The sequence below is a fragment of the Plectrocnemia conspersa genome, unplaced genomic scaffold (genome assembly GCF_051122295.1).
Source record: "Plectrocnemia conspersa isolate PC_06_02 unplaced genomic scaffold, ASM5112229v1 ptg000005l, whole genome shotgun sequence".
NCBI lineage: Eukaryota > Metazoa > Arthropoda > Insecta > Trichoptera > Polycentropodidae > Plectrocnemia > Plectrocnemia conspersa.
Genome location: NW_028277169.1, coordinates 3,384,797 through 3,403,818, shown reverse-complemented (window position 1 = coordinate 3,403,818; position 19,022 = coordinate 3,384,797). Strand labels below are relative to the sequence as shown.

Below are 19,022 nucleotides of genomic sequence, written 5' to 3'. Positions count from 1 at the left end.
CGTAAATCTTCCAGTGCAGTGGTATGTTCGTATCGCACTTCGTCGTATTGATCAATCCAAAACTATCAATTACTCACCTTCCATTCTAATCTGCATCGTTATTCGGCGTTGTCTTCGTCTTTCAGTTCCAGCGTCTTCGCTTTTCGCTCGCGGGTTTGCGAGTGTATAGTTATTTAATTTATATAAAAAATAAAGCAACGTGTTAATAAAAGATTCACATCGATAATTCACAAATGCATTTTATTTCAAAAAAATTCCAAACATTTACTTTCGACAATTTTTCATTATAAAAATATACTCGTTTATTTTATTGTGCAAATCGTCGAGCGAACGCTTCCGTCGATAGACTATAACTAAAATTTTCCGAGTTTACATCGAGATAAATGAGCATCGAAGTGAGTGACAAAGTGAACAACTCTTTTTTTACACGGTAGATACGTTCCAACGAAAACCGTGCAAATAAAACATACTATGAGTATGTTCTCTTCTAAATTTATTTATTTATAAAAATTAAAAAATACATACAAATATATACATATATAAGTATACATATACTCACACACATATAAATATATATAACTAAAAACATGAAAATACTATAAAAGGATCGACACAAAGCACAGTAAATATAATTGGATGGGCCCTAATAGGTCCTGTTAAAAAATAAAATACAGTATTCGGGTTATTTTATGGAACACGTTATTTCAAAAATCGTTTAAAAAAGAGTTGGTGTATTACATAGACGGTGAGTGCTGCACATTACTTGCTTTGGTGAAAACTTAAATTAAATTAATTTACAATACAAATTAGCGAGTCGAGTGTTTCGTTATTAAATAAATACATTACAATCGCTTTTAACATTTAACACGGCGTTGAGAATTTGGCTGCATATTTTTTGGTTGCGTACTTTTGATGCTCGAATAACAAGAGGTCAATCGCCATTCTCGTAAGATCGACTATTTTAAATAATTAATTTGACCGCTTGATTTTCCATCTAAGAAGACTACTATTTTATTGAACCAAAATCGAGTAGTTGAACGTTTCCATAGACAACATGTTAGCTCATACTTGGCGAGATAAAAGAGATGTAACAATGCTGTCAACCTTACACAAAGCAGAAATGCAGTCCACTGGAAAAATTAATCCTAAAATCAAATAGCCCATTGTGTAACCAGTCGCACCAAACGACTATAGTAAAAATATAGGCTCAGTCGATCGCTCAGATATGATGCTGTAATATGTCAAATGCATTAGGAAGACAAAAAAAAAATGGTATAAAAAACTTGGCGGATACGAATATAGATATTGCTTGATATTCTGGCTCCAAGGGAAGCTGCTATTAAAGAACTAAGTGATGCAACATTAATAACGGCCGAAGGAGTTAATAAGTTCAAAAAATTTGGAAAATCCATTAGTAAAGAATTATTATATGCAGTAAAAAAAAAGAATGAAGGAACGTCGAAACAAACAAATAATCACACTCTTGTTATATTTACAAAGTGGACATGTTCCCAGTTCTAATCCACATTTTCAATACTCAACCAAAAATTAGGTTATTTCTATGGCAAAAAGTACTATCGAGAACGTTCATCCAAGTTTTTTTATTATCTAATGATGAAATATTAGATCACAAAATTTGAATTCAATCGATAGATCTTGAATAGATATGTAAATAGAAATCCATAAATCTCATTTGAGACTTTGTTTTTATTAATGGTTTATATTTTACAAAAACGATATATTTAATTATTTTGTATAACAATGTTGAATATAAATAAAGCAAAGTAAATTCAATATTGTCTTGTTGTGGCAACCCAAACACTTTGATCATCAACAATGTAAAAGAAGGTTGAATGCAACGAACGTTACAACATTAAGGCCTTTTAGGGATGTGAAGAGTCAACGCGTGCTTCCCGAATGTTTATGGGCCTTTTATACATCTAAAAATACTCAGCATTGCATTCGTTGATACGAAATACACATTGCGGCATAAAAAAGATTAACAAGCGACATTTCGCATAACAAGTGAGGCGGAAAGGGGAAGTTCCGCGTTTAAAACTCGTTCCGCTAGCATGATAATGTCGCTTGTGATCACACATTTTTCCAAAGTTGTGTTCAGACATTTGTTATTTTTTTTGTGTAAAGTTTAATAATCCTTGCAAAAAGGTCCCCGAAGAAAAACCCACAAGACCATAGAAATGAAACGTAAACTCATTAGACCGAGAACAGTGTGAGGGTGGCTGATCTAGCACGCACATACAATCGGTCTACATCGACGACTTTCACTATCCTCAAGAACAAGGGCAAGATGAAGGAGATGAATGTTTCAAAGGAAGTGTGTCAAGAATGTCTACGAAACGGTTACGTATTCTCGACGATGTTGAAAGGTTACTTCTCGTGTGGATGAACGAAAAGCAATTGTAAGGCGACACTATTAACGAAAACATAAGTTGTGAGAAGGCGAAAGTTATTTTCGCCAACCTCGTGAAGACGCCATGATCATCAAATGCCGAAAAGAAATTTAGGGAAGTCCTAGTCGGTTCTAAAAGTTTAAAAAAGAACCAACATCCATAGCGTCATGAGTAGAGATACGTGATTATCGCGTTTTGCGATAAATGCGAAATAAAAGCGATAAACGTGATATATGCGAAATTGTTGCGAAATTGTTGAAATATGTGAATAGACGTGAAAAAATTAAAATCGCAAAATAATTATTCCAAATATCGATTCTCAATGTCTATGGTCAGTCTGCCCGAACTCTAGTCATAGACCACAGACAATAAGTTAAGCTGCTTAACTTATTGTCTGTGGTCTATGACGCTACATTGACATTCGCATCTTTTGAGGTTATGTGTTGTTGACATATGCACGCGAGCATACGTTCAGAACTGTTTTCTTCCACAAATTAATGAATTATTCGTCACAATCTCTTGGTGAGTTTACATGTCAAAGATTATTTTATTTTACTTATTACAACGTTTATTAAATATTAATATTATATGTATTTTTTCAGTTTCAACAATATGGGTCGAGCAAATGTTGATATTAAAGAAAGAGCTGCAGCATACAAAAAAGATGGTTTTTATATAAATGATGACAATAATTTGATGTGCCGGCATTGTAATTGTCAGTTAGATTGGAAAAAGAAAGATAATTTAACCAAACATTTACAATCAAATAGCCATAAAAAAAGAGTTTCAAAACCTTCCACAAGTCATACTCGTCAATCAACAATTCCAAACATTGTAGTCAAAAGGCAAGAAAAATCTGCATTTATAAAAAATACCGTTAGCATGTGTCTTAAAGCTAACATACCGCTAGCAAAGTTAGACCATCCTGCAGTGCGACAATATTTTAGTCAATATGTCCAGGGATCTGGTGAATTACCGTGTGCAGATCATTTACGGAGAACATATGTTCCAATATGTGGAGCAGATATGAAGAAAGAAATATTAGAAGAAATAAAAAACAAACCTCTTGTAATAATAGTGGATGAAACTTCTGATAAAATGGGACGATGTGTGTTTGCAGTTTTATTTAAAACAGTGTTACCTGCAAGTGAACAAAATGTGTATTTAGCATCATGTAATTTTTTAGATACAGCTAATGCTACGACGTGCTCGCAAACAATAGTAGATACTCTTAAAGAGTATGAAATTTCGTATTCTGATATTGTAGGATTTGTATCAGATTCAGCGCCATATATGACAGCTTGTTATAAAAGCCTCAATGTTTTAATTGGCAATAAAATGCTTCATTTTCAATGCTGGGCTCACAAAATTAGTTTGGTGGGAAATACATTCATGAAAGAGTTGAAATTGCTGAATGAATACATTAGTAAACTAAAAATAGCATTTTTGCATTCCAGAAAAATGAAATCAAATTATATTGCATTTTTGCAAATATCATACCCAGATCTTCCAGCGGTGCTATTTCCAAGTCCAGTCATAACTCGCTGGAAATCATGGTTCAAATCAGTTAGATATTTGGACACTTATTTTGATGCCTTAATTAATTTTTTTAAAAGCTCGGCATTAAGAAATGTTACAAAAGAAAAAATCATTGAATTATATGAGTCCGATACAATTAGATTAAAAATTGAATGTAAATATGTTAGCGAAATATGCGATAAATTTACCAATTTAATGAACAAACTGGAAGGATCTTTGTACCCCTTTTCTCATTTATTGTGGGAAGAAATTATGGGGATAAAAGATTCCTTAAATTACAATATGGGTGGCATTTTTCCTATCGAAACACAAAACTTACTTCTTGAAAGTAATGAAAATACAAAAAAAGATTTAATAAATATGCTCAAGGAAGCTTCCGGTAAAGCTCTATTGAAACTCGAGTCTCATTTATCTATAAATGAGACTAATCTTTTTTATGAATCATTAAACCAACTGTTCAATCCATCTGTAGCTGGAAGTAAATGCAATTTCCAAAGCGACGAAGTACTATTATTATTTAGGAATTTACCTCTATTTTCGATATTAACAACGATCCAATGTTTAGAGGGTTATTCACATTTTTTTAATAATTTAGTATCTAGTATTAAAAGTGGAGTAAAAACAGACACACTCCAACTCTTACTTGCCACAAAAATAAAACATGTGGAATTTGGTAATGCGGCCATACAATCAATTTGGTGTCCTGCAAACAGTGTAGATGCAGAACGCTACTTTAGCACTTATAATTTAGTTGTCACTGATCGTCGTACTAGACTTAAGGAATCATCCATTGAGACATGTTCTATGCTATATTTTAATAAATTTTAATGTCTTTTATATTAATAAAGAAATTCTCATCTATTTACTTATTTTTTAATGTTTTCTACTACTGAATTGCATATTTTATATTAAATTATGTTTAAAATAAATTAATTAAAATAATAAACGCTAAATAGATGCTAAAAATTGTTACTTTATTTGCTCCAAAACGCTAAATTGTAACATCAAAATGCTATTTTTTTCGAAAATATATGCTAAAAACACGTATCTCTAGTCATGAGGCATGGTGAAGCAGCAAGCTGACACAAAGGCAGCAGAGAACTTCGTCGGCAACTTCGAGAAGCTCATAGATTCCGAGGGTAAAGTTTTTAATTGTGAAGAGACAGGTTTTTTCTGGAAGAAAATGTCGAACAAATACAACAGCAGAGTAGAACGCATTGCCCGGCTACAAGCCAACGAAAGACCGTTTCACGTTGCTATTTTTATTTGCCTACAGGCCTACAAGATCCTTTAAGAATTTAATTTTATCCAGATCCAGTTTCTGCCTCCCAACACCACTCTGTTACTCCAGCCTATGGACTAGCAGGTTATTTCTAACCTTATGAAACTACACTAAAACACTCTTCGAGCTTTGTTTTCGGGTGACTGGAGGGACCAATCTCACTCTCAGAGTTTTGGAAAGATCACTTCCATACCGTCGCTTGCCTCAAGATGATGGACAAGGCGCGGGAAGGGGGTTACAAAGAGGACCCTACCTCTGCTTGGAAGAAGCTTTGGCCAGAGAGGTATAGTCGCCTGCATTGCTGCGAATTGACCCGGGAGGAGTGGCGAGTTCGACTGCAAAATGCTTTCGAGCTGCGAGAGGAAAATAGTGACAGTATATTACAACGATTAATTAGCAGCGTGTGATCGGTGCTATTTATCGGGACGGTGGGCGATATCATGTATTATATTAAAGGTTGGCGGGGCTATGAGACATCACGAAGCTCAACTGCTATTACAATATAATTGTTGCATAGAAATGGCAGATGCATCAATTAAGGGAACAATGGAGAGATTATACTTTGGGTCCACGTAACGACTGTCTCCAGGTAATTCATATTGAAAATGAATATGTTCGCAATGTTTCTATGAATTACTATGTATTTATTAATTACAGATTTTAAAAGAGAAGATACCGTTATATCAAAAAACAAAATAGCCCTCATAATGTCCAGAGGAAAAAACGATCTTTTGGACATAATTGAATACGTAAACAATTCGCTTACCAATCATTCATACTTTGTTGGTAAACCATGCAACTTTTTTCCAAGAAAGTTAAATGAATCAGATACTAACCAATAAGATCGATTCTAATGGTTTTTATTTATATTTGTATCGATTATAATTTTGATATTCAAGATCCCTTTATCATGGAGAGTGACAGTGAGTGGGAAGATTTGAACTTGAATAATTCAGAGAGTGGATCTTCAACTCCCGTTTCAAGTTCAGAATCGGTTATTTTATTATTTAAATTATTTTCGATTATTTTCTTGACAATGAATTAGTTGGAAAAATTGTAGATGAGAAAATTTGTTTTCGACGCAACATCAGGGAACAAGACCATTGCAACCTTCGGATTCAGAAAATCAATGGTGCCTGTCAACGCATAACATGGACGTAATTGAAACAGCTGAAATTTTGAATTTTATATTATCGCAAAGAAATTAGTATTCGCTCTTAAATGCATAATCGCTTTTCAATTTCACAAGCAAGTTTTGATTATTTATTAAATAAAATTGGCATCATAGTCAGAGGATGGCAGAACGACATATCTTCATAGATTTTTTAAACACGATTTTTTAGTCGCATATGCGTGCATTTCAATTTAAAATAATAGGTTTCATGTCTGAAAGCTACAGACAATCTTTCAGCCAGGTTTATTAGCTGTAAAAAGATACTTAAAACATTGGGAGGCACAATATCACGTTGTAAAATTGCCTAAGATACTCCTAAAGCGTTTTATAATCGTCCAAAAGGCAGCGTGTAAATCAGCCCTAAGTTTTTAACGCTGGTTATTTCGTTCAGAATCAGCAAGTACAAATAATGGTATTTGACGTTTGACGAGTTTGATACATAATTCTTGATCCTTCTTTTACTATGGTTAGGCGTATTCAAAATAAAGTTTCTTGACTGATTTCTATCTATTGAACGTAACATAGTTGTATTTGTTGTCGGATTTGTATGGCTTTGTTTAATGAATTTGTCTATCGCGTTTAGCATTAGAGTAAAAAACCATCGCTTTGTCGTTCTCTCTCTCGTGTCGTTCGGTTCACATTTTTATTACATCTATCTCCCATTGGCGAATCTATTACATAGTGCATATTCTCAACTAATTGACTTCCGATTTTTCCTACGACGTACGCACCCCAAAATATCTGCTTCTAATTGCTACGCTAAGCAAATTAATTAAAAATATAGGCTGTAATGAAGCAGTATTGATTCTTTATCCTGCCGTAATGACACAGCAGAGGGGGAAGGTTGAGCTTACACGTCCATTGTGCATAATAGATGAACTCATGGGAGACAATTCACCTTCGTCCGAAGTAGTATCGGATCGATTGGTTATCGACGTTACGTTCTTAGATGAAATGTCTACATCCAAAACAGGAAAGTAAATGATATCTATTCTTCCATTTGCAACGTAAAGAACTCCTCAAATGCCGAAAAAGAAAAGCAATTTAGGGAAAGTCATAGTCGGTTCTAAATGTTTAAAAAATAAAGAAACTTGCTTTTGAGTTCGGCTAATCTTAGAAAGCGAAAAACAAAGAATTATGTATATGCTTCTTTGGCGATCCCGAGACGACCGTCCGGGACGCAGCATACGGGAAAGTGAAGTCCCGCTGAGCCTTGCACCCGAACTATGCGGCGCCGTACCATGACGCCGCATCTCCGCAGCCGCAAGCAACGCGCGGAGTGGGGATACTTTTGCGCACCCGGCCGGGAATATAAGGCGGGGCCAAAAGTTCACATATTCATTCGACTCCGGACTTCAACTGGACTACAACTCGCCGCTCCGATCTCATCTTCGCTCGACTTTTGAACTCGGATTCTACACCTCGCCTCCTGTCTGAGCAACCATCTCCAGGACACGCGCTCGAGGATTAATATCGACGACTGTCGAATGATCACAGTCAACACGCGTCAAGAACATACCGGAAGATTTCATAAAGGCCACTTTACACAGTTCTCTGTACAAATATCCTACCACAAATCGTCAACCGGATCCGCCGATAACTACGAATATAGAAGCGTAACCACGACCGCTTCACTTCAAACTCCTTTACCGTCATTTGTACTTGGTGTCAAATCCGGACGTAGAAAACGATGGCGGAAAATTCACCTTCGTCAGTTTCGGATCAGTTATCGACGTTACATTCTTAGACGAAATGTCTACGTCCAAAACTGGGAAGTAAATGATATCTATGCTTCCGATTGCGTTGCAAATAACTCCCGACGCTAAAAATATTGCTCAGAGATCGAAGCTAAAACAAAATTCAACAACTGACAAAAGTCCCCAAAGCAAATTAATTAAAAATATAGGATGTAATGAAGCAGTATTGATTATTTTTTCTGCCGTAGTGACAAAGCGGAGGGGAAAGGTTTATTTATTTATTTATTAAAATTATAACCATCGTGACCTGACAGGCAAACCTAATGCGTCACGATAGTCAAAAGCTTGAGCTTAAAAAGTTGAGCTTACACGTCCATTGTGCGTAATAGATGATGCCATGGGAGACAATCTGGAGTGGGACAAGACTTTTCCCACATTACAGAGGCCATATTCAAATACAACCCGAGCACAGCAGAGGGGGAAGGTTGAGCTTTGGTAATTATCATTCGGACATGAATTTTGACAATTATGAGAAGTGGCGAAAAACATAGTACGCTCGCTAAACGAGCTCCTGCGTGACGCCTCAATGCCCAAGCGCGGCGCAAACCGACAGTCTGGCCTACTGGTGGATGGATGAAATTGCCGATCTCCGACGCGCTTGCACAGCGTCCAGCAGACTCGCCCACAGGCACCACTTCACTGTAGCAGAGGAAAACCAGGACTACAAGGACGCGAAAAATGCGCTGCGCTTAGCTATTAAGCAGAGCAAAGCACGTTACTGGGACGAACTCTGCAAGTCAGTCGACGAAGATCCTTGGGGGCTGCCGTACAGGATAGTACGCAATAAACTGGGCGTCCGGAACGCAGACCACTTCCTGAACAACCATGAAAACATGGAGGCGGTGGTCGACGGACTGTTCCCACAGCACCCCACGACCCACCGACCCGCAACCAGCGACCCAGCCGCAGATCCTAAATATGAAGTAGAAAAAGAAGAGCTTTAAGGAGTGGCCAAGCGCATCAACTCCGCAAGGGCGCCGGGACCCGACGGCGTCCCCAACACTGTCTTCAAGCGCATTGCGGAGAAAGACCAAGAACTGCTTCTTGCAGCCCTCAACGCCAGCCTCTCCAAGGGAGCCTTTGACGTGACCTGGAAGCGCCAAAGACTCGTCTTAATTCCGAAGGGCACCAAGGCGACGCGCGATCCCTCAGCATACCGCCCACTCTGCATGCTAGACGGCCTGGGCAAAATTCTGGAGAGGCTGATCCTCGAACGGCTTCAAACACTCTTGGAGGACACCGACAAAGGGCTCTCACCACAACAAAACGGCTTCCGCCGAGGGCGCTCGACTATCAAGCAGGTGATCGGAACCCTCCGCGAAGCCTGGCAGGGAAGCGTCAAGCACAGCACGAAAGTCGTGTTGATCGCGCTCGACGTTCGAAACGTGTTCAAATCGGCGCGCTAGAGCTCCATCCTCGTCGCTCTGGCGAAAATCGGCACTTCAGCATACCTGATCCGAATGATCGAAAGTTACTTTTCGGTCAGGGTGCTGCAATACGAATGCTTGGGCAAGAGCTCTCAGCGAGCGGACACGGCAGGCGTTCGGTCTTAGGACCCACTCTCTGGAACGTCATGTGCGATGGACTGCCGAGAGCGCCCATGCTCGACGAAGCCAGAATGGTCGCCTTCGTGGACGACGTCGCCATTCTCATCACCGGAAAGTCTACGACTGCAATCAAAATTGCCGGCGAAGAGGCCCTGCGGAGCGTCAAGAGCTGGCTCGACAGCGCAGGTCTAGAGCTTGCGGTTCAGAAGACAGAAGCCGTACTCTTCACAAGGCAAAGAAAACTAGAGCCGCCCAAGCTCGTATTCAACGGCTTCGAGGTGCCTTTCACCAGATCTATAAGGTACCTTGGAGTCCACCTGCAGACGACTACGGTCGCAAAAATGCGATCGTTAGTCGTCATGCATGGAGAGACAGGGAGCTCGAAAGGTGATTGACTTATTTATTACCTTTCGACCTACCCGAGACAAAACGAAGTGCGCTAGAAGTGCGCCGGGCCACGCTGCCTCTCGAAGCATTACAGACAAGTACCGGGAGGCAGTAGGAGCGGAGGGGAGTTTTAGTGAGTAAGAATCCCACACTGTCACCTTTCTGTAGAAACAGTGGCGCCTTTTGAAGGTTTCCCCCCAAAGAAAAAAAAAAAAGCCTCTCGACGACGAGCGCAGATGCTTTGGTAGCCAAATGGAAGCAGCAGCCTACCAGGTTGCAAGAAAAGCGCTGCGCCAAGCCATCAAGCAGGGCAAGGCACAGTGCTGAGCTGCGACGATCAAGAGATTACTGATGTAAACTCATATTTCCCATACCAAATTGATATGGGCATAGTTCAGAAGTCAGCTTATTCCACGGTAATGAATCCGACATTATATTTCTTTATTCATATGGTGGGGACATTATTAGGTTCTCAAAGGTCCAAAAACGCCCGGAAGACTACAGAGTCTAATATCACGAACCTGACAACAAATGCTAAATTCATGGCTTATGCATTTAAACATACAGTTTCACTTACTAAGGTGTATGCACCGGAAGGGGTGGATTTAGAGGTATATGAAGAAGCCGTCCAAGAGGGAATGGGGACTACACATGGGGAAGAAGTCATGCCTACTACCAGCAAGGGATCAGCGTGGTATATGTATGTAGGATCTCGAGGATTCCCAGAGTTCCCTGCTCTTAAAGAGTTTATAAAAGAGAGACGAGAGACACTTAGCGAGTCTCGAGAGGGTAATATTGCCCATTTTGCTTATACCACGTTATAATAAGGACTAGAAAAAAAAACAGATTTAACAGAACTACAAATTCGTGTCTGAGAAACAATATTGTTAAGATCTCTATCATGTCGGACTTCGTAAATCCGAGGTTAACCCGATCATCGCTAATACGAAAGATGTCTGCCAAAGGAGCCCTGTCAAAAGAGGCTCACAAAATCATACAGGGTCACCTAACGAACTTATCCATTGCGGATGGGGATTTTCTATCTGATACAGTCCCAGAACCTCCTAAGAAAGCGATCCCAAGGGTGAACAAATGGGATGAGTACAATAAGTTACACTTGGTAAAGAAGCCGACACCACCCACAAACGAGAAGACAGCGCCACAACCGAGGCCATCCAAGCCATCGAATCCAAAAATTGACAATCTCTCAGAAGATGGAGATTCCTCAGATGGGGATTTTTCTGGAAGAGAAATGGAAATAGAATCAGAAGTTTCTAGGCAGAAAGAAAGCCTTGAAGTGAAGGTAGGAAGAGATGATAAACAGCAGGGAAACCAAGACAGCTCTATGTTAATATTAAACATACCTATGTTATCTCCAGATATGTTGGATTGTATAAATCAGCAAATAAGAAACAATATAGAAATAGCTATCAAGGAACACCTATATCCAATTGTGTTGCTCAAACATTGCTCCGAAGATGAAGAGACGAAAGATGAGGAAATACTCCCGGAAGCACCTCAAGAGACAGTGCAGAGAGAAGTCGAAGATGCTCCGACACCTAATGCCACACCCAAATCGATGGATGTAACGGACATATGTTCACCTCCTAAGAAACCTAAATTTGACGAGTCATTCCCCTTGTACCGATGTATTAAATTGGGCATTAAATTTCTTCAGAGGTTTGTCAAGGGAAAACCTCCTGGTATATTACGTATTGGGAAATTTGGAGTTACTGGAGAGATTTGTGAGAATGTGGTTAGCAAAAATCCTAATCTGACGGTATGGTGGAGTGATTGAATAGAACTCTTGGAGCGTATTTGTCCAAATTTGTGGATAAGGATCAGAAGAACTGGGACAAGTTGATCCCAATCTTCTTGACGGCGTATCGGTTAGCAACCCACGAGGCTACAGACGAGACCCCGGCCCAAATGATGCTCGGAACCTGCCGTCGGAGATATTTTGCGAACTGCCCCCGGAGACAGAGCAGACGACGCTGCTCAAGGACGACTACCTCCTGTGTCTGAAAGGGCGGATGAAGACAGTGCACGACGCAGTACGGAAGCGGCTACAACTAGTGCACAATCGAATGAAAGCGCGCTACGACGTCAGGTCGACGACTCGCCGATTCCAGGAAGGTGACCGGGTGTGGCTGTACAACCCACGACGGAAAGTTGGCGTCAGCTCAAAGCTGACCCAGCCTTGGGAAGGGCCGTACACGATAGTCAACCGTCTCAACGAGGTTGTCTATCGAATTAAGAGAGCAAGTGCTCGAAAGTGTATGGTAGTGCACATAGACAGACTAGCGACCTACAATGGAGTGTAGTGAATCTTCATGTTGTTGTTTTTCTTATTTTTTATTATTTTGATGCTTTCTGTGTATTTTAGTGTAATAAAGGATCGGGTCGATCCAAATTGAGCGGGGGATAGTGTTGCAATCCACGCGCTCTCGCGCCTGCGTCGGGACTCACGCGCAGATCGGCAGTAAAGGGCCCATCGGTCGCCACGCTCGGGTGTAATGCTATTGCTCCTCAGAAATGGTGCCCTGTTATTTGAATTCGCGTGTTTTCATTTGTTCGCAAAGGCTCTGATGTAACGGCCCCACACAGGCCCACGTAACAATATAAATACAGGGTCAAAAACACCACTCGACACTTTGCCGGATTGACTCGAACACCGCAGACATCTCGACCACACTAGCTTCCCAACACGGACCAGGACCAAGATTCGCTGATACCTCTATATAAAAACCAGACCTGGACTTCTAACTCGAACATCGCTATACAGAATAAACTAGCCGACTAAAAACGCCAAATTCCCAAGGCACATCCACAGCACCCTGGAAGCGTTAAAGACTCATCCTTTTACCGAAGGGGGGCAAGGGGGACGTTCCAAACTGCAACCAGTCGTTGCTATCATACGCGAAGCATGGCAAGGGAAAGTCAGAAAGAACAAAAATATCATCCTGATCACACTCGATATCCACAATGCTTTCAAAATAACGTTAATTGAAACTTAACGTTTCCATGCAAAGCAGAATGTCCCCTTGTTTTACAATAGCAGACAATATAATGATTAATATAGTCGAATACAAAAACTAAAAGCGTGGAATATTCGTGTTTGTCATGACATTGCTTCACAATTTGGCTGATACTATTGTCATGACATGCTTCACAATTTGGCTAATACTATTCACGAAGGAAGCGCTATACAATTAGTCATCATTTAACAAATTAATCAAGAGCAATTTGATCACTATTTCCCAGAAGGTGATAATCCAAAATCCATTTTTATCATGGAATAATTATCTATCTGTTAATTTGGAGGATAAATTGGTTGATCGAACTGTTAATCAAGCATTGTGTTTTGAACCTACAACTTCACTTGCCTCCTTCTGGATCAAAGTTTAATCAGAACTCCCAGATTTGTACGAACTTAAAAACTCTTTTACCATTTGCACCAACATACCTCTGCGAGACTGTTTTCTCAACCATGACGAAATATCGCAATAGTGTTTATATTCAGTATCCATTAGGTGTAGCATTGTCTTCAATAAAACTGAGACTCGATAAGTTACCCAAGAGCAAACAAGCCAATATACGATTCGTTTTTAACATAGGTACGCATCTGGGGAAGTGTCTACATATTGCATTTCTTTTAATTCAATGAAATTATAAATAACTTTTTGTATTTAAAATAAACAAAGCCAATCCATAAGTAACACTGAAAAATATAAATTGGTCCGCATACCCATAAACTTTTAGGGAAAATTAACTTAAATTTAGAATTAAATTAAATTGAAATAACTTATTTAGGAAAGCTATGACCAGCCTCGTTTTAAGAATACAGTAAATTATTACTTCAAAAAAAATTAAAAATAGCAAGTCAATACTGATCTACTATATTTTACGTTACAACCTAAGGTACATTCAGCATCATAATAAAATATAGATGTAATCGCACGCAACCAAAAAAACAGCTAGCTTTAATGGTTATAATTTTTAAAAAATAAGACTTAAGTTATAATAGGTGTTGTTTTCTTGAAAATGATTCTTTGAGTTACCTTTTCAGTCTTTCAGTGTTTTTCAAGATATCGAAGTACTTAGTATTCATTATTTTGCAAGTCGACACTGACGTGCAAACCTAAAATTTAAATTAAAAAAAAAGTTATTAACATCATAACAAGTTGATTAAATTTATTCATGAAAATTCTTCTTCGAGTTACCTGTCTATCGTTGGAGGCATTTTTCAGACCATAGAAGTAGAATTAACCTATATTCATTGTTTCACAGGTCTACTCCAATGTGCAAATCTGAAATCACGAAAAAGTTCTTAGCCAATGTCGAATGGTACTCGACATGGTTTTATCCCTATCTTTGAGATATTTTTTAAAAATTATAATGTTTCATATATTTTTTGTACCACAATTAAAAGAGGTAATATACACAACTATTTTACAAATCTGTGACATTACGACAATTACATGCGAAGCAAGAACGAAATATTTTTGGATGGGCATGGTTATCAGCGAGAGAAAAGCAGTTGTATCCATCGCTCTTTTGGTCTATATATTACAATACAATTCAGAAAATTTGAATAAATATTTTTTTTTTAAATAAATTTCACCCCCGATAATAAATTCTTAAGTAAAAAAAAAACGAAAAATTCAAATTTACCACAAGGCCGATGGAATAATAAGAAAAAGGCACAGTTCAAAGGGTTAATATCGTAGCGAGATCAAATTCGTCAAAGAAAACAACAATACACTCACGTCGCTTAGTCGTTGTGAAGTATGAAACTCTCAATTTTGAAATTCGTTCAACAACGTAGCAGATAGAACCTTTAACATAAAAATCGAATGAATATTGTATTCGTACAAACAAGAACGCTGAAATATGATCACTCACCGGCATCGTGCAATCTTAAATAACCCGTAGGTTAGGTTAGGCTCCGTAAATAGCCATGTAAGCAACTTCAAATAATTCAATAAAATATTACTGCAGCGGCTCAATCTGTCTAATCGCCACCCGTCACCATCCTGTCACAAAACTGTTGACTGCCGACCTGATACCTGAGCACATGGAGTCAGATTCAAAATGGCCATCACAGACGCCGCTGCAGTACAACTTGCTGCCACCCCGCCGAAGCTTCCCTGGATCCAGACTCGGGCTGGCGGACCACCAAGACGATGCGGGGCCTGCGCCCCCGACCAGGTACCCCTGTCGTCAGCCGCCGACCACGTGACCCAGGAAGCACCAACTAAACCTCGTTGTAAAAATGAAACCGTAAATCTTATAGTTTGAAAATACTAAGAACATGCGAGTCACAAAAGCGCTTACCTATCGTCGAGGGGTGAAGGGCAACCACTGCCCCTCGCCGTCGGGGTATATCGGATTCGGCGTCCTCGCGCCATTTTGTCGTCCAGTCCAATCTGCACCCTCGAACGTTTCTTCCTCAACGAATCGAATAACGTGCACGTCGTAACTTTATTCAATACGAACGAATCGAATACGGGTATATTTCGAGCTAACGTTCGCAACACGTTCATCTTGAAACTTTCCAGATCGGGATCAACCGCTCATGCGCAGAGCCGGAACGGAAATGGTGTTCGGCGCCGAACAAAAATGGCCGGAACGAAAATGGGCTTCGGCGCACCGAACGTTTCTTCCTCAGCAAATCGAATAACGTGCACGTCGCGAACTTTATTCAATACCAACGCGTCGAGCGCGGATGTATTTCGAGCTAACGTTCGCAATACGTCCATCTTGGAACTTTCCAGATCGGGATCAACCGCCCATGTGCAGAGCCGGGACGGAAATGGACAGGTCGAACAAAAATGGCGTTCGGCGCACAGAACGAAAATGGCGTTCGGCGCACAGAACGAAAATGACGTTGCTCACCGAGCGTTATGAACTAAGCGTAAAAAGGTGTTCTGGCTCCTGTTGAGAATACCGGCGACAGCTCAGAAACCAACGTTACGAACTCGCCGCAGTTTTGAACTCAACGTTATGAATTGATCCTAAAAGCTACGAAAGCGGCCAACAACTTTTGCTACATATAAATACGTTTTAAAATTTAAAACTTTTTTATTACCGTGCGCGTGTATTTTCCTAGTTTCAAGAATCGCAATTAACCGTTTATCAGAGTTGTCACGGGTTATTCAGTGCTATGTGGTTTATTTGTAATCTATGTATATTGCAAGATAAAATTGAATTTATCTTTTTTGTTTCCTGGAAAAATTCAAACATATAATCTTGATACTCGTTTTGGTAAATATATAACAAAAACAGGTTATCAATATTTAATTAAAATAAGACAAATGTATAATAAAAACAAGAGGATGACGTAAGAAAAATAATTTATGTAGCTTTACAGCTAATTTTTACTTCAACAAATTTTAATTAAACATATGTGAAGCGGTCGCGGGGTTACGCTTCTATATTGTAGTTATCGGCAGTCCGGTTGACGATCTGTGATAGGACGTTTGTACAGCGAACTTTACAAAGTGGCCCTTATGAATCTTCCGGTACCTTCTTGACGCGTGTTGACTGGGATCCTTCGACAGTCGTCGATATTAAACCTCGAGCGCGTGTCCTGGAGATGGTTGCTCAAACAGGAGGTGAGGTGTAGAATCCGTGTAGTCCAGTGAGTGTTGCAGAGTCAGAAGTCCAGAGTCGAATGTGTCTTGTGAGCCTTTTGGTACCTCCTTATAATCCCGGTCGGGTGTGCAACAGTATCCCTACTCCGCGCGTTGCTTGCGGTGGCGGGGGTGCGGTGTGGTTGTACAACGCCGCTTAGTTCGGACCGCGGCTCAGCGGGACTTCACTTTCACTTATGCTGCGTCACGGACGCACATTTCTAATCCAACTACCCGAAAGCCGAGTGTAGTTGTGTGCGTGCGTGCGTACGCGGCTTAGCGACGGTGCTGCCCTCAAGTGTCAATCGAGTGCATTGTCGTTTGCTTGTAACGGTCGTTTACGCGTGGGCGTCATTTGCTTAAAATAACTAGGTCGAAAAAGAGCCGAGGTACTAAACTGTATAGTCTATTTGAGAAACGGATGAAGGTTAATGAAAATATGAACTTCTATTTGAGCAGTTACGATACATTTTGAAATACATTTACTCAGTGGCGATTTTCAAAGGCAAATGTTCCCAAGCATGCAGTTACACGAATTTGACGTTTCAAGTTGCACTCGATTGACACTTGAGGGCAGCACCGTCGCTAAGCCGCGTACGCACGCACGCACACAACTACACTCGGCTTTCGGGTAGTCGGATCGGAAATGTGCTCTCGGGATCCGCATCCCTACTCCGCGCGTAGCTCGCGGTGGCGGGGATGCGGTGTTATTGTACGACGCCGCTTAGTTCGGGCGCGCGGCTCAGCGGGACAATCACTTTCACTTATGCTGCGTCATGGACGGTCGTCTCGGGATCCCCATACTGCCAACTTCATGGGTGACTGGGGCCGGATCAATCGAGGTGCACCTGATGCACGACCTGGTGCACTCCTCCACATCTCTTCGCTTGGTATCAGCATTGAGCATTTTCGCCAGGTGTAGAGTGCGGTCCACTCCAAAATGGCCCTTATCGTGCAGTTCGTCCAGCGTGACCCCGTAGGCTTCAGTGGGCTCTTCTATCGTCCTCTTTAGCCAGTGCTTCTTGACCCTCGTCAGCACGTCCGCCCTGTTCTTGCTCGACTCGACGAACGCGATGGAAGCAGTCATCCCGTACTCGTTCATCACCTCCCGCAGAAGCGAAAAGCGCCTTCTCACTAGTAGTTTGGTCATCCCAGACACTTTCACTCTGCAATTTCCTTATAGGGCCGAGCTCACCCAGCTGACGACGGTGGCAGAGTCACACATGATCTGAATTTTTCGCAGACCCCACTTCAAAGCCAAATTTGCCCCTTTTACGACAGCGTCGAGCTCCGCGAGGTTGATGTGACGCCTTCCCGCCCTCCAGATCAGGCGGCTTCGCCTCGAGGCCGAATTTCCGCAGATGGGCCATGACCTCTTCCGCTGACGCGATACTCTCATCGACCAGGATATCGTCCATGTACGAGTCCGTCGCCACCCTCACCTTATCACTTTGGCCTAACACTTAGTCCAAAATTCGACACATGATCTTCGGCGCTGAACTAAGTCCGAATCCTAGCCTGGTCAAGTAGTACGACTCTCCAGCGTACACTACTCTCTGAAACGGCCACAGCTCCCTCTCTATGTGAATCTGGAGGTAGGCGTCTTTTAGGTCGACCAGCTTCGTCGGGTTGGACACCTTTCTCCATCTCCTAATGGCTTCGTCGTAAGCTGTAGCCTCGTATCCCGGTCCGCACATGACGTGGTCGTTTAGCTCTCTGAAGTCGAGCACGGGCCTCACCTTAGATTTGTTCGGTTGAACGACTGCCATCAATGGCAGAACACCGCCCCAGCCAGGAGTAGCCTTGACTAGCCATCCCTTGTCCAGCCACTTTCTGATTTCTTCGTGGAATCCCCCCTTCACGGCTGGACGGTTTACACTGTCGTAATGTGTTTTTCTATTTCTTAGAATCGGCACTACACCCTTCCACCTCCACCGCGCCGTCCACTTCTTTCCAGCAGTGAAAAATTTTGCTTAAAAAGCTTTAATGATTGTATAGAGACTGTAACCTTTATTCGTGCAATAGATAATTTATGAATAGAGTTATGAATAAAAATGGTTTTATATTTCATTATCTATATATAATACTTCTTAATTGTATTTTAGTTTAACCCTCTAGGTATCCGAAAATCATATTTGGCACTTACATAGAATATCTGGACTTATAAAGGGCTCCATATCTCAAATAGCTTATATTTATTTATTTATTTATATATTCCATAGAAAATATGCACGTTGCAAATATGAATAAAGTATAGTCGGAATATATACCAGGTTGACGACTAAACATA

General features: G+C 40.6%; 2 long non-coding RNA genes across 3 annotated transcripts; one reads left to right on the top strand and one right to left on the bottom strand.

Moving 5' to 3' along the window:
• The first annotated feature begins 2,761 nt into the window (after positions 1-2,761).
• Positions 2,762-3,873, top strand: LOC148234685 (uncharacterized). Its single transcript, XR_015809624.1, has 2 exons — positions 2,762-2,933; positions 3,014-3,873. It is a non-coding gene; the product is annotated as an uncharacterized LOC148234685 (long non-coding RNA).
• An 8,566-nt stretch (positions 3,874-12,439) lies between these two features.
• Positions 12,440-16,110, bottom strand: LOC148234684 (uncharacterized). 2 transcript variants are annotated; one of them, XR_015809626.1, is made up of 5 exons: positions 15,435-16,110; positions 15,003-15,354; positions 14,867-14,935; positions 14,321-14,407; positions 12,440-14,238 (listed from the first exon to the last, which is right to left on the bottom strand). It is a non-coding gene; the product is annotated as an uncharacterized LOC148234684 (long non-coding RNA). The 2 variants fall into 2 exon arrangements; XR_015809625.1 differs by having other exon boundaries at positions 15,003-15,360; positions 15,435-16,103.
• Positions 16,111-19,022: the final 2,912 nt, after the last annotated feature.